This window comes from Ochotona princeps, chromosome 5 (genome assembly GCF_030435755.1).
Source record: "Ochotona princeps isolate mOchPri1 chromosome 5, mOchPri1.hap1, whole genome shotgun sequence".
NCBI lineage: Eukaryota > Metazoa > Chordata > Mammalia > Lagomorpha > Ochotonidae > Ochotona > Ochotona princeps.
The window spans coordinates 76,174,162-76,190,571 of record NC_080836.1 but is presented as its reverse complement, the minus strand read 5'-3'; the positions used below and the strand labels follow the sequence as shown (position 1 = coordinate 76,190,571).

Genomic DNA, 16,410 nt, shown 5'->3' with positions numbered 1-16,410 from the left:
CAGTGAAGCTGTCCTTGCTGGAAGAGGGGGGTCTCACAACCTCTGGATGTCTCGGGGGCACCTTTGTCCATTGGCTTGAGTGCTCACTCCCCTGGCAGGGTCGAAGCTTGAAGGATAGAGTAGTCACGAGGAGCTTATGCCAAATATGGGTTGGGGTGGAAATGATCGCGGCCAGCTTTGCGTTTTGTAGTTGACGAGGTCTGTTTCAGGAGTCCAGGCTGATTGCAAATCCGTACTTGTTCTTTTTTGGTGCTGGTGGGGTGGGGGGGTGACGAATAGGAGAGGGTGCGGGATTCAGTCAGGCAAAGTGAGGGGCCTCAGATTTTAACGGGAGCAAGCTGGAAACAGAGTGCAAGTTGGAAAATGACTAGAAAACCAGTTGTCGATTATTATTATTATTATTATTATTATTATTATTATTATTATTTTTACCCACTACATGTTGTGGCTGTTAGGGGCTGTGAAAATAAGGTGGTGGTCTGAATTGGGGAAGGGCTGGATGTCAGCTTGCAATTAGTTTCCTTTATAGGCATTGAGAAGCTGATTATGAATTATTTATTTCTTAGGTTTGGAACGTGTATTCCTCGAGCCCCTTGGACTGAGGTAAAATGAATTTACAGATATAGTTAACTGCAAATTGTCCCGTTCCTAAGATTTTTATTTTTCATTATTTGCATGTAAAATGTGGACTGAAAAGAGGAATTAGCCTTGAATATGTGTTACAGGAGAACAGTCTATAGAAAGACTTGAGTTTACAGCTCAGGGAAAAGCAGTTTTAAAAGAAGCATCATAAATTGATAAAGTGTAAGCCATTTGAAATGTTGCCTGGTTTAGAAGGTACCAACTAATGTAGTATTAGCAAGTTTATCATTTTCCTGAGCTGCTTTTAGCACTGCACATCAGAAAAACTTTCTCAGATGTGATTCTTTAAATTAATGATAATTTACATTAGTATATTTAAATCTTCATGTATACATAAAATTTCACTTTTCCCCCTCAAAATACCATTTGGGAAAGAGAAGGGAGAGCATTAGAGTTTGCTCTGAATTTTCAGAGTTGTGAAATATTTGTGCTTTAGATACACTGATAGTTGCTGTTTCATTCTTTGTCTTTTATTTTACAAGAATAATGACCTCTCAGAATGAAAGCTTCTGGTTCTGTCTTAAATGCAATTCTGTGGAGAACTGAGTACCTGTGAGCAAACTTTTACCTGTATGTAGGCTGGGGTGTGTATGTGTGTGTTTGTGTGTGTGTGTGTTCCTTCATTTGTTGGGTCTTATTATGTAACTAACCTACTGGAGATGTCTTGGAGAAGTAATGGCTGATTTGAGCGGCCAGTAGGTGTCATTGTAGCCTAATAAGCTGAACATTGGAGAAAGCACTGAAGAAGGAAAGTCCCAACTAGTTTAGGAAATGCTAGGCTAAATTAGTACTCAGTAGTCGTTGGATGATTTCTAATACTTCACTGAAGTCGATTCTGAAACATTTCGACATTCTAGATATTTATCAGGAATTTGTGTGTTGGGTTTTTTTTTTTTTTCATTTAGTTTTACTGTCTTACTTTATTATCTAGAATGATTGTTAACTTGACTGAGCTTTACCATAGAAAAATTAATGATGGGCCTGGCGGTGTGGCCTAGCGGCTAAAGTCCTTGCCTTGAAAGCCCCGGGATCCCATATGGGCGCCGGTTCTAATCCCGGCAGCTCCACTTCCCATCCAGCTCCCTGCTTGTGGCCTGGGAAAGCAGTTGAGGACGGCCCAATGCATTGGGACCCTGCACCCACGTGGGAGACCCGGAAGAGGTTCCAGGTTCCCGGCTTCGGATTGGCGTGCACCGGCCCATTGCAGCTCACTTGGGGAGTGAATCATCGGAGGGAAGATCTTCCTCTCTGTCTCTCCTCTTCTCTGTATATCCGGCTTTCCAATAATAATAAATCTTAAAAAAAAAAAAAGAAAAATTAATGCTAATAAGCTAACATGCTAAAAAATGTGAGTAGAAATCTAAAAAAAGTCATCAGCTTCATGGGGTGGTTCTTAAATGACAGAACAGAGAATTTTTGTGTGTTTTTTTCATAGCTTCTTAATGATTTTTTTATTTCTTTTTTTTTTTTTTTTACAATGTTATCTGGCCAGTAAACTATGTTTTTCTTAGGATGATGAGCTTAAATTTTTTTCATGTCTAGAATATAATGCAGTGAGTTCTGGTGGGAGCTGGCACAACAATTCCAATTTTCCTTTTCTTCTCTTTTCTCCTGTATGAGGGGAGAAAGAGTTGAAGGGGAAGGGGGATGCTTCCAGTTGCCAAACTACACTAGTACCCAGGGATGCATATGTTCACTGGAAGTCATCTTAGAAACCCCAATGTGGAAAAGTATGTTCTGAGAGTACTGCTTGAATTTGTACCACTTGTGATTTTTTTTTTTTAATTTCCCTCCCTCTCAGTACATTTATACAATGTGTAATGAAAAAGTTCAGGCTAGTGAGCATATCTGACACCTCAAATGTTTATTATTTCTTTATGTTGGAAATGTTCAAAATCCTGCGGGTTTTTTTTTCCTTTTAAAGACTTACTTATTTTTATTTGAAAGGTAGATTTATATATAGAAAAGGAAAAACAGAAGGAGCGATCTTCCATCCAGTGGTCACTCCCCAAATGGTTACAATAGCTGGAGCTGGTTTGGTCTGAAGCCAGGAGCCTGAAGCTTTTTCTGGGTCTCTCATGTGGATGCAGGAGCCCAAAGACTTAGGCCATCCTGTGTTCTGGATCAGATGAGGAGCAGCCAGGACTTGAACTAGCACCCATATTGTAAGCCAGCACTGCCGGCGGAGGCTTAAGCTTATGCCATGGTGCTGGCCCTCCATTTTTTTTTTTTATCCCTTCCCTGCCAGATGTATACCTAAGGGAGTTCACCTACTAAAGAACAAAGTAATGAAAACAGTGATTACTAATAATCATGATTAGTCAACTACCAGTTCTGGATGTCAGTAGTTTAAAAAATTCTCTGCTTAATTTTAATGATGATTATTGTCTTTTCCCCTATTTCCCTTATGGATATTCTTGAGGCTCTGCCTGCAAGTTGTCACTGAAGTAATTAACCACATCTTCTGCAATGAGATCTACCAAATGGGTGACTCCTGAAATATCCCAATAGCTGAAACTACCTCAGACTGAGGTCACGAGCTTCCTGTGTGGGCAACAAATACCTGAGCACAGCAGCTGGAAGCTGTATCAGAGCAGAACTGGGACCTGACCAAGGCACCATCTATGACTACTTTATGTTTATATGTTATAATTATTGTTTCAATGTCTCTGCTAATTCTGGCATCTTTGTTAATTTTGAGTCAGTTTTTATCGATTGCTTCTTTTTCTTCATTATTGTTCCTGTTCTGATTTTTTCCCATTGTAGGTAACTTTTTTCTTTTTTCTTTATTTATTTTTGATGATGTTTACACAGTTGATCAGGATGGGAAGGGTCAAGGATCAGGGTGGGAAGGGTTGAGGATCAGGGCAAAGTGGGCAAGACCATTGTTTACACATTTTCTTTTTTTTTTTTTTTTTTTTTTTTTAATATTTTTTGTTTTTTAAGACTTATTTTATTTTTATTACAAAGTTAGATATACTGAGAGGAGGAGGGATAGAGAGGAAGTGGAGCTGCCGGGATTAGAACCAGCGGCCATATGGGATCAAGGCAAGGACCTTAGCCACTAGGCCACGCTGCCGAGCCCATGTTTACACATTTTCTTTTTCTTCTTCCTGTATCTGGGGTAGGCAGGGATATAATGGAGAGGCCACATCCAGCCTCCCAACCACCTCAGTACCCAGGAATGGGGATCAACCACCAGATGTCATCCCATAGTTACTGCATGTTCTGTGGGTTCTCAAGTGGTTTTGATAGTTCTGAGATGCTATTGATATGGCCTCTCCAAAGATGAAGGAATCCTTCCAAAGTCCATTGTCCGACATAGTCTACCTTAGAGTCTCCATTTGCCCAGAAATTTGCTGAGAAGTTGTTGGTTTCATTGCACCAGTGTTGAGAACATCTTTCCAAGGTCTAATGGTTGACAAAGTCCAACCTAGTGCATCCACAGACCCAGGAACATGCTGCACAGCTTGGCCGGAGAGTAGTCCAACCTGTTCTGCTTTCCATCTGATGAGCCATTGGACGTCCCCTGCTGGCATAGATGAGCTGGCCATCATATCCCCCATGAGCATCTAGGCATGCAGTCCACTGCACAGGCATCAGAAACTAGGAGGCCCAGTCCTGATTGTGCACTCCCAAGGTTGGACCACAAATATTGTGGTTATCTCTATGGGCAAGGTTTGAGTCCAACCGTCCTGTTGGAGATTCCCCAAGAAACCTTGCCTGGGATGACCTTAGACTTGACTTTAGAGTGTAGACTTTAGCCAGTGTAGGGTCAGGCATGGTCCATCACCTGCACCAGCCAACGCACATACCAGGGGATGCAGCTGCCTGGCTAGTTCTGTCCCCAGCCCAATGGGTATGATGGATGTTGTGACCTGGCTCAGCTTGCCACAGGTGGGGTCTTCACCCACACCAGTGGGTGCTGTATCCTAATCAGGGCAACCCCTAATACCCCAACAGGCCTGCTCCTGGCCTTGATTTTTACATGTGCTGGTATGTGCTGCAGCCTAGCCTGATCTTTCCCGCATCCCATCTGGCTCTTGTGAACTCCCATGGGTGCTGCAGCCTAGCAGAGGAGTACTCACAGTTACTCTCAGCCCCAGATCCTGTACCTGCCAGGGGGATACTGCACTCTAGCCTCACCCAGTTCTGGCATTTGTCAATAGGTGCTGCAGCTTAGCCCAGCCAGCCCACAACCATTCTGGTTCACATGTAGGAAACTTTTAATTGGATGCTTATTATTGTTGTAGGATGCTAGGGTATCCCCAGCTGAATTTATCCAGAGTTTTTGTCTTGATGTGAAAAATGAATTCAAGATGAAAATCAATCAAATACAACAATGGAAGCAGAGCTTTGAAAGAGATAATGATAATACACATTCTGAAGTGAGTACAGGCTATCTCATAATGGAGAAGTGCCCCACCCAAATATGATTGCCCCTTATTGAGCAGAGATGGGAGCTCTAATTGAATATACAATTGAGGTGGAGTTTGGGTGGTGCTCAGAGCTCTTGATCTTTGGGAAGGTCTCTTGGAGTTTTCATGTAGAACTCAGCATACATGTGATCATGGCTTGTATGTGATGGAGGCTCAGATGCTTCATGGGAAAGTGGGTATGATGAATTTGCATAGAAGGGAGTGGAGTTTTTAACCTGTACTGGGCAGAGGGAAGAAGACAGCTGGCAGTCTCTTGGCTTCTTTGTGTATTTACAAAGGGGCTTAGCTCCTATCTGCACTGTGAATTTTACTCTGTTATGTTCGCAAAATTTTTGTATTCCTCTGAGTGTTTTTGAGACTTACTCTGGGATGCAATTATGTGAAAACAATTTAATCCTTTCATTTTTTTAAATTTTAAAATGGGTGAGGCAGTTCTGCCTCTGTGTTCCATGAAGGGTTAATTATTCCCTATGACTTAGGAAAGAGCCTCTCCTATGTTTTCAGGCTGGCTGTTAGGAAGAGACACTATTTCTGGTCCTGTTTGAGTTCTGTAACTACTGTGTGTAATTTTGTTGCTTTGTCTGGCTTCTGGCAGTTTCCTCACTCACTCAGTTTGTGTATTCAGCTTCCACCTGAATAGTGCAAGGGTGGTCCTTTGCAGTCCTCTGGAGTCCTTTTTCTCTGCTGCTCTCCCAGAAACTTAACCCTCTTCTAACATTTTGGCCCCATCCAGACTTAGCTCTGTCTCTTGAAGGCGATGAATATGCTAAGTTCAGCCTGTATTTCCCTTCCTTACACTGTGGACTGAAGACTCTGGAAAGAAAATTGGGGCAATTTCACGGTTATCATTGTCTGTATCCAGTTTCTTACAACTTGTGTTTTATATATTTTCTTTTTCTTTTCTTTCATTTTTTAAAAATAACATTTATGTATTTGAAAAGACAGAGTTAGAGAGAGAAGGAACGAGAGATCTTTCATTTACCTAGTTCACTCCCCAAGTGGCTGCTAACAGCTGGAGCTGGGATGCCAGTGTCATAGGTAGAGACAAACCTGCTGTGTCACAGCACTTGGACCAATTTTTCCATTTCTCAACTATTTGGATGAGAGGGTAAATTTAGTTCCTCTTATTCTAGCTTGTCCAGAACTAGTAGAGCCTCCCCTTCTCACACTTTTCCTTCTGCCTTAGTACTTAGCTTGTGGTTGTGGATAGGGATGTGCTCTCTGGGATCTTGATTCAACCTCAGTTTTAGGCTGGGCTATTAAGACTCCTCAGCTTTTGTGCCCTGTCCAAGAAGTCACATCTCTTTTTCCTAAGCAGTAGCCGCATTATAACTGATGTTTTTCTAGTCGTTTATTTACCTTTTCACTATCATTTTATTTGATAGATTTCCCATCCACTGGGTGACTCCCAAATACCTCCAAAAATCCCTTGTCCGGGGCCAAAGCGAGGATCTGAAAACTCAAAATAGGTCTTGCCCATGTGTGGCAGACTCAACAAATTGAGGCATTCCATTGTGCTTTAGTAGAAATGGAATCCAAATTTGAACCAGCACTCAAACCAAAGCATGGAAAGTAGTCATCCCATGTGGCATATCTAACTGGTGTGCCAAATATCTGCACTTCTTTTCACTTTATAAATCTATATTTGAATGGCAGATTTAATGTAGTCTGTTTTACCAGATTTTCTGTTTTTTTTTTTTTTTTTTTTTTTTTTTGGTTATGTTTAGTGCTTATTGTGTTTGCTTAAGAAATGTTTGCTTCTGTTAAGTACACAAATTGTGCTATGGTATCCTCCACTCTTACTTTTCACATACCTTTGGAATTTTGTAAATTTTTTAAATTATTGCTTATTTTTATTTTTGATGATTTTTACACAGTTGATTAGAGTGATTAGGGTCAAGGCTACAGGAAGGTGGATGAAATCATCATTTCCACGTTATCTTTTTCTCCTTCCTGTATCTTGGGAAAGGCAGGAGATAAGGGGAGAAGCCACACCCAGCCTCCCAAACGCCTCTGCACCCTGTGATGGAGGTCAGCACCAGATACCACCTCAGGGTCACCAATGTGGGGCATGCTCTGAGGGTCCTGCTCATGAGGTTTTGATCGTTCAACAGTTCTGAATTACTGCCAGTCTCACCACTGCAAACACAATGAACTCTCTCCCGAATCCACTGTTTGACATAGTCCACCTTAGAGTCTCTGTTTGCCTAGTTATTCACTGCCAACACTTGGCTGGGGTAGTTGATCAATTTGTTCTGTCCTCCTACCTCTGTTGTGGTACAGGTGTCCTCTGCAGGCTCCAATGTACTGCCATGTCCTCCATGTGCACCTGCATATGCTGTCCACTGCTCTGTCTAAGCCACTGAAGAGCCCAACTCTGTCTGACACATCCACCAACTCTCTCCATGGTTAGGGTTCTAAGTCCAGCAATTCAGTTGGAGGGATCCCCATAGAAACTTCATCTGTGGTGATCCCAGATCTGGTTCTTGTGTGTGCTTGCTAATACAGAATCCGGCTCAGACCGTGACCCCAATCAGCTAAACACATGCTGGTGGTTGCAATTGTTGGGTCAGTTCTGTCTCTTGCCCAGTGGGTGTTGCAGCCCAACCCGATCCTGCCCAGCACACACTCAGCCTTCATGTACACTAGGGAGAGCTCCCACCTAATTGGAGTGACCGCAATAATCCCCACCAGGCCCTCCCTGTCCTGGTTCCCACCCTTGCCAGTATGTGCAGCAGATTGGTCCAAGTCTGTCCCACATTCCATTCAGTTCTCATACATGTCAATGGGCATTGAAGCCTATTTCAGCCCAACCAGCCCCACTGTCCAGCCCACACACCTGCTGGCAGGTGCCACTCTATCTAGTCTGCTTGCCCCATTCCTGGTTCTCATGCTCACCAGACAGAGTAGCAACCCAAGAGGCAAGAACCCACTATTTCCCTACTGGGCCCACTCCCACTCCTGGATCTTGCACTCTCCAGGTGGTTCTGCAGTTTGGCTTGACAGAATTTGCTCCCCGTGCCCTCATCTACCAGCTGATGCTGTGGCAAGGCCCCTTCAATCCAGGTTCACTGTGACTTATGCATGCACCAGTAAGAACAGTCAGCCTAGCCTGGCTTGCCCCTGATCCAGCCCACATGAGGCCAACAGTGTTTTAGGCCTGCCCAGCTTGGTCTGCCCCCATCCCAACTTATGCTCTCCAATGGAAGTGGTGGTCCAACAGGGAAGCCCCATGCAGCCCTTCTACCGGCTTTGCCCCCTCCCTGCCTTGGTCTCACCTGTGCTGGTTAGATGCTGTGGCCCAGTCTGGCATTGTCCATCTTGCCTCAGCATTTGCCAATGGGTGCTATTGCCTCGCTGGGCCCATGTCCCACCCCCCCACTCAATTCCAGCTCATGCTGGTTGGGGCTACAGCCTAGCCCAGCCCAGCTGGCCCCAAGTCCTGACCCTGAGGTGAACTGGCTTTTGTTGTGACCCAACCCAGCCCAACCCACACTCCATTCTGGTGCTCAGATTTGCCAGTGGGTAGTATGAACTGGTCCAGCCTGTTCACCCCCAACCTGGGCCAACTGTATACCAGTGAGTACCATTCCCTGGCCTGATCCAGGCTGTTCCCATCATGAAATTTACACTTGTAAGTTTTGTAGGTTGGGATCATCATACCTTATTCTCTATAATATTGTTCAGTTGATTCAGCATCTTTTATTGAAAACACTATCTTTCCTCAATGTAGTGCAATTTTGTATGTCTTATTTGTATATGACTTAACTGTTTCATTTGTAAATTTTAATTACTATATTATATATCTTTATTATAGCTTTATAACAGGTCTTAATGTCTTAAGAGTATAAATGTTCCAATTTTTATTGTTTCATGGTTTCCTTAGTTGGTATTGACTGCATTTTCATAGGAATTTTAGAATCAGCTTGTCAATTTCTCTTTAAAAGTACAGTGAAAATTTTATTAGGAATACTTTGAAACTACCAATTAATTGGGGAAGAATTTGCCATTTTTACAATGTATCATTGTATATCCTTAGTTCTCTTTATGTGCCACATAATGGCATTCTGATCAATTATAGAGTACATATACATTAGCAGTTCTCTTATGATTATAATGGAATGGAACAATTTTAATTTCATAGTGATGTAGTACTCTCCATTATTATAATGTCCTTTTAGTGCAATTTTGATGGTTGTATGAACAACCCCACTGTGCTGCCATTCATAAAGTTATGTAGAATACATAATGTATGATAGTAACTGGTTTATGTATTACTCTACTATATACTACACTTTTTCTGTGATTTAGAATGCAATCCTACTTATTTAAAAAATGTGCTGTGAAATAGAATGCCTTGTTAATAACTCTGCTGGAAGCCTCATGCTTATACATCTCACATTTACTGCATCTCTTGACTGCAGCAAGAGACCATGTCAAGTGACTGTACCAAATTAGGTTTGTTTAAGTACACTCTGTGATGTTTCACAGTGGTGAGATCACCTTATACACATTTCTCAGGAATCTGCATCATTGAGGCGTAACGCATTTAGATCTTCCTTAATTTCTCTCAAAAATTGTTTTCTAATTTTCAGTGTAGAGGTCTTACACATGTTGTGTTAGATATTATTTCTTGCATTTTAAAATGCTGTTGTGTTTTTTTGAAATTGTGTGTTTTTAATTTTGGTTAATTATGAAGCATAATTGATTTTTGCATGCTAATCTGTTGTCCAGAAATCTAGACAAAGTCACTAGTTAATCCTAATTAGTGGGCAGAATCTTTAGGGCTTTGTATATCTCTGAATATGACATTTCTTTCTTCCCTGTCCTTATTCTTTCTTTTCTTGCCTTACTTTACCAGCTAGGCCCTGCAGTACAATGTTGAATAGAAGTGCCGATGATGGTCATCTCTGTCTTGTTCTAAACCTCAGAGGGTAAGTTTTCAATACTTTAATATTGACTGTAATGTTTGCTATAAACTATTCTCTGTGAGTTTCCCAAAAGCTTATATGAATGAACATTGAAATTGGGCACATGCTTTTTCTGTACCTATTTGTAGTGTGTCTGGAATAAATATTTTATATATTTTGATATATAGTGGTACATTTTACATACTAACACATTAGTTTCTTTTGCATCGGTATTCTGGAGAGTGGTTAGTCTGTGATTTTCCTTCTTTATAAAAGCCATGTCAATTTTTGACATCATGGTTGTACTTGTAATTAAAAAGAATAAAAAAGTCTTCTATTATTTTATGATCTCTGGAAAACTTTTTTTTAAAAGATTTATTTTCATTGGAAAAGCAGATTTACAGAAAGAAGGAGATACAGAGAGCAAGCTCTTCTGTCCACTGATTCATTCTGCAAGTGACCTCAATGGCCAGAGCTGAACTGATCCAAAGCCAGTAGCAAAGGTTTTGGGTCTTCCTCCACTGCTTTCCCAGGTCCTAAGCAGGTGGCAGAATGGAATGTGGAGCAGCCAGGACATAAGCTGTGCCCCTCTGGAAGACTATGCAAATTTGTTATTATTTCTTTCTTAATTGTTTAGAGGAATTCAGCATTATGGGCATTGGAGATTTTCTTCAAAGAAACAGCTTTAATGGAATAGTGTTGTATACATTCTTTATCGGTATCAGATATTATTTTCTTTCAGGATTATGATTTGGGTTTTTCAAGAAATGTGTTGATTTCATGCTGTCACATTTATTGGCATAAAGCTTATATTACCTTTGATGTCTAAAAATTCTGGAATAATTTGTGTGTTTGCTTTTCCTGATAAGCATTAGGGTGTTGTCAGTTTCATCTTTTCAAAGATCCAGTGTCCAGCTTTGGTGATTTTTCTTGACTTTCTGCATCTTTTCTGTTTGATTTGTTTGCTGTTCTGACTGCTTACTGAGATGCAGGGACTGCCTGCATTCGCATTTCAGTCTTTGGCTGTAACTCACAAGTTTTGATATGTTGTAGTAGTACTCGGTTCAATATTATCTTCTAACTTATATTTTTGTATTTTATTTGACCCACAGACTATTTGGAAATGTAATTTTAAATTATTCAGGTTGTTGTGTTCTTCTAAGTTGTTATTTATTAGCATTGTTGTTGTCAGTAACTTCTAGCCTTGATTGTGGTTAGAGAATATACTTTTAAAAAAAAAATATGTTGGGTCTTTTCTTATGACCCAGTATGTGTTTGGTTTTGATAAATGTTCACACAATCTTAAAGAGAGTGAGAATTTTTCATTCCTAGGTGCAATATTCTGTTTTGTTTTTTTTTAGGTCAAGTGTGCAAATCGCATTGTTCAGATCTTAGCCAGTTTTGGTTGTGTCAGCCACTGAGATGTTAGGTCTCCAACTGTGATTATGGTTTTATCTGTTTCTCCCTTAAATCTAATTATTTTCATACATTTTTAGGGTCACCAGTTTCCCTTTTACTGTTATGTAACAGGCCTTTTATTTATAACAATTCTTACCTTAAATTAATTCCTCTTTGAAATTAACAGAATATATCAATTTTCTTTTAGTTAATGTTGCATGTGTATTTTCTTCATGCTTTTTTTTTAGTCTTTCTGTGAATATATTTAAAGTGCTCTTTTTAAGAAATATGCTTCTTTTAGCTTAATTCAATCTGGAAGTTTAGTCTTTCATCTATAGAGTTTAATGTAATTACTGTTTTGGTTGAGTTTATATGAATACTGTTGTTTGCTATTTGGTTCATCTGGGTTTTGTTTGTTTGTTTGTTTTTTTCTGCTTCCATGCCTGTATTCAGATTCAATGTTAGATTTTCTGTAACTTGCATAATTGGTTTTAATGGTTGTCCTAAAAATTATAACATTTATACTTGCAGTATAATACAAATTATTTTACATGATCACTAAAATCTTAGTACCTTTAAATGCTACCAGGCATTTCAGCTATTGTTTTGAACAATCACCATTAAGTTCCTTGTGTAATTATCCTGACACTGTTCCTTCCTGTTTGTTTTGTATGTGTGTCTCTGTGTGTATAATATAGGATGATTTCTGTTTGCCTGAATAACTCTCTTTAATTTTCTTTTAGTGCTGGTGTGAACTTTCCTCACTGTTTCGTTTGCTTTGTTTTTGTTTGTTTGCAAACGTTTTTATTTCACCTTCTTGTTTTTATATAACAAATTCATTTTTAATGATGTTTGCATGATTAAGAAAGATGTACGCCCATTAGGACCACTGATTAGATTAGGGAAGATCAAAGAATGGGGGAAAGCGATGAGACACATGTTTCCTGTCTTCTTTTTTTCTTCCTGTGTCTGGGGAAAGTGGGAAGAGATGGGAATAGGCCCACTCCTAGCATCCCAACTTCATCAGCATGCAGGGATGGAGGACGGCTACCCACTGTCATCCCAGGGTCCCTGATGTGGAGCATGTTCTAAGGACACTCACCTTAAGTTTTGAAGCGTATTTTGCTGGGTATGATCTTGTAACCTACCAGTTATTTTCTTTTTGGCCTTTAACAGTATCATTCTGTTGTATTTTAGCTTCTATTAGAGAAATATATGAAATTTTCCTGAGGTTAGCATTTCCCTCTTCCCATGACTACTGTTGTGGTTTTTTTCCTTCCCTCTTCTCTCTGCTTTGATGGCGACTTTCTTAAGTATGGCTTTCTTTTAATATAATGTACTTGGAGCTGGCAAAACATATTGAATCTCTGGATTGATTTCTTCCATCAGTTTTGGAAAAACTCTCAGCTATTCTTTTTTGATCTTTTTTTTTGAAGTCTCTCATCTGGCCTGAGACTATTACATGCATATTAGATATTTTGAACATTTGCCACATTTCTCTTAGCCCCTGCCCCTTATCTTCCCCCAACCTGCCTCCTTCTCTTTCTTATTTCTTTGACTTTCTTTTTCTCTTATGATTCTGTTTGAATATTTTTGATTGCTAGTTCACCAATTTTATATTGTTCTATTTCAATTTTGTTGTAAAACCAATGTTTCAGGGTTTTACGTTGTTTCATATATTGTTTTGCCAGTTCTAAAGTGCCTAGTTTAAAACAGGGGTAGGTGTTATGGCACAGCTTAAGCCGTCACCAGTTTGGGTGCCCCCATCCCATATCAGAGTGCTAGGGATCAGGTCCTACTTATGCCTCCCTTCCAACTTCTTGCTGGTAATACCTGTTGGGAAGTAGTAGATAATCGCATAGGTAGCGGAGTCTTCACCTTGGTTGTAGGAGATTCAGATGGAATTCTGACTCTTGACTTTGACCTGGCCAGCCCCAGATGTTGTGGACATTTGGATGGAAAACCAATGGATGAAATTTCTCTCTCTTTGACCTTCTTTCAGAAAAATAAAAATGAAAAAATAAATGAATTATTTTCTCTGATTCATTAGTGAAATAGTTTTTTTCCATCAGTTTTCTCTTTTTTTAAGTTTTATTTATTTTTTTAAAGATTTATTTATTTTTATCAGAAAGGTGGATATATACAGAGAGGAGGACAGAGAGAAAGATCTTCCGTCCGATGGTTCACTCCCCAAGTGCGCGCAGCAGATGGAGCTGAGCCAATCTGAAGCCAGGAGCCAGGAGCTCTTCTGGGTCTCCCACGTGGGTGCAGGGTCCCAAGGCTTTGGGCCGTCCTTGACTGCTTTCCCAGGCCACAAGCAGGGAGCTGGATGGGAAGTGGGGCCTTCGGGATTAGAACAGGCACCCATATGGCATCCTTGTGCTTGTGCTAGTCGAGGACTTTAACCACTACGCTATCGCACTGGGCCCTTCACCCTGTTTTCTTTTCTTTTTTTTTTTTTTTTTTAAAGATTTTATTATTATTGGAAAGCCGGATATACAGAGAGGAGGAGAGACAGAGAGGAAGATCTTCCGTCCGATGTTTCACTCCCCAAGTGAGCCGCAACGGGCCGAGGCGCGCCGATCCGAAGCCGGGAACCAGGAACCTCTTCCAGGTCTCCCACGCGGGTGCAGTGTCCCAATGCATTGGGCCGTCCTCAACTGCTTTCCCAGGCCACAAGCAGGGAGCTGGATGGGAAGTGGAGCTGCCGGGATTAGAACCGGCGCCCATATGGGATCCCAGGGCGTTCAAGGCGAGGACTTTAGCCGCTAGGCCACGCCGCCGGGCCCCACCCTGTTTTCTTTAACATGTTAACTAATGTTTTAAATAATTTCCTTTGTATGTTAGCTTATAACTGGATCATCTGTGGTTTCAATTCCTTTGCCTGATTTTCTCTTAGTTATTAGTCATATTTTCTTAACCCTTTGCTTAATTAAGTTTTTATTGTGTACCAGACTTTATAGATGAAGAATCCCCTAGGGAGGGACTCCAGACAGTGCTGTACTCTCGACAGAGCTTTTGTTTTTATCTGTTACACAAATGTGTCAAGGACTGAATGTTTCCTATAAATCAGGAATTGAATTGTTTTAGTGTTGTAAAAGTTTAATGAAACTTAGTTTCCCTGTTATTTACTCTGTATTTTTATGTTTATTAATTGAGATCCCAGTGAGCATCCATCTCCTTAACCCTAAAAAATTGTGGAAGACCCATTTCTGGACCAAGGCTCGTTAGTCTATATGTCTACTTTACTTAAAAATATCTGGTGTTCTCTTCTTGTTTCAATAGGATGGTCAGTTTTCTCCACCCAGTTTTTTCGTTTGCTTGTTTTTTTAACCTCAAGTGTCTGTTTCCAAAGTGTTACCTGTCTTTATCGTTCCAGAGGTACATTGTTAGTCCTTTAAATAAAAATATCATGTGAAATGTTAACATGTAAGAGATAAACAGTTAGGGCTAGATTAGTGGTACAGTGGATTATGCTGTCACCTGTGATGGCCAGTATCCTGTGTGGGCATTGGTTTGAGCCCTGGCCACTCCACTTCTGACCCAGCCCTCTGCTAATGTACCTGGGGAAATAGTGATACTGGCTACTGGGTTTCTGCCACCTGTGTGGGAGACCCAGATGGAATTCAGGCTCCAGGTTTTGGCTTGTCCCACGTGTGGCCTTGTGGCCATTTGGGGGCTGAACTGATGGATTTCAGCCCCTCTGATTTCTCTTCATCTCTACCTTTCAGATAAATAAACCTTAAAACAACACGTAGGAGATAAGAAGTCAGCTGCTATGGCTAGAGTAGGGAGGACTGACATATCTCCAGTTTAAAAAATATTGAAAGCTTTACAATGGTAGTGTAATTTATTTGTTAACGAACATTCTTACTAGTGTTCATTTTGGTGTTACAGACTTTTTAAAACTTGATACAACTTTGAAGCAAAAAAGTAGAACAAAATGTGGTCAGCAAATACATGAAAATTGCTTTCTCTGAAAAGTCTCTGTTTTTAGCTATTTGAAAGAGATTCTCTGACAGAATACTTAATATGTTTCTGTGTCTGGTATTTGGTACAGCAGTTAAGTTGCTGCTTGGGATGACTGCATCCTGTACCAGAGTGCCTGGTGTAGAGTTCTAGCCTTGCATTCCAGCTTTCTGCTGATGTATGTGCATTCTGGGAGCAGGAGGTGATAGTTGAAGTACTTGGGTTCCTACTGCCCATGCAGCAGTCCCAAATTGAATTCCTGGCTTCTGCCTTCAGCCTGGTCCAGTCCCAGATGTTGCAGGTTTTTGGGGAGTGAATCAGTGGTTGGGAAATCTCTGCATTCAAATAAAGAAGTTTTAAGTCATAGAATTGTTTTTTAATGATAAAATTTCTGTCGTTTGAAATTTATTGAAAATAATGTATAGCCTTTGATACTTATTTAAACTTGATTCTTACCCTGCACATTGAAATTTTAGTGAAGCGGTTTTTTAAAAAATGACAATGTATTTGTGTGAGGGAGAGATCATTATAAATTGTTTCGGAGGTTATTCAGGATTTTTGTTTATCGGGGACTACGTTTTATAAATTATTCAAGTGATTCTCTAAAAAATTTAAATAAATAATCCAAAGATATTTCAGATAACTTGATGACAAATTTGAAACTAAAATTCAGGGTTTTTTTTTCGCTCTAAACTATTTTTTATTAGATTTAATAAAGATATGTAAGTGTGTTGCTCCTGGAAAATTTTGGTTCAATAATTATTTTTAAAAGCCAGGTAAGTTGTATTATAAATATCTTATCTAAACTGCTCATTTTTTATATTACCTTCTTGAGAATACTATTTCAATATTGTGCAGTTTTTCATTTTTGTTTTTTATAGAGCTGGAAAGTATTTAGCTATCAACAAATGAATTCTACACTTGAACTCTGCCTCATTCCTGTGCCACCTCCTCCTCTAGAAAATTGACGTTTAAAACAGGTAAGACTAAGTCTAACTTTTTAATAAATAATTTCTCATACAATTAAATACATTAACATTTTTATGTTTTAC

The 16,410-nt window shown here is 40.0% G+C and overlaps 1 long non-coding RNA gene across 1 annotated transcript; it reads left to right on the top strand.

Moving 5' to 3' along the window:
- The first annotated feature begins 899 nt into the window (after positions 1 to 899).
- On the top strand, positions 900 to 16,356 carry LOC131480393 (uncharacterized). Its single transcript, XR_009245488.1, has 3 exons — positions 900 to 1,212; positions 9,943 to 10,015; positions 16,240 to 16,356. It is a non-coding gene; the product is annotated as an uncharacterized LOC131480393 (long non-coding RNA).
- Positions 16,357 to 16,410: the final 54 nt, after the last annotated feature.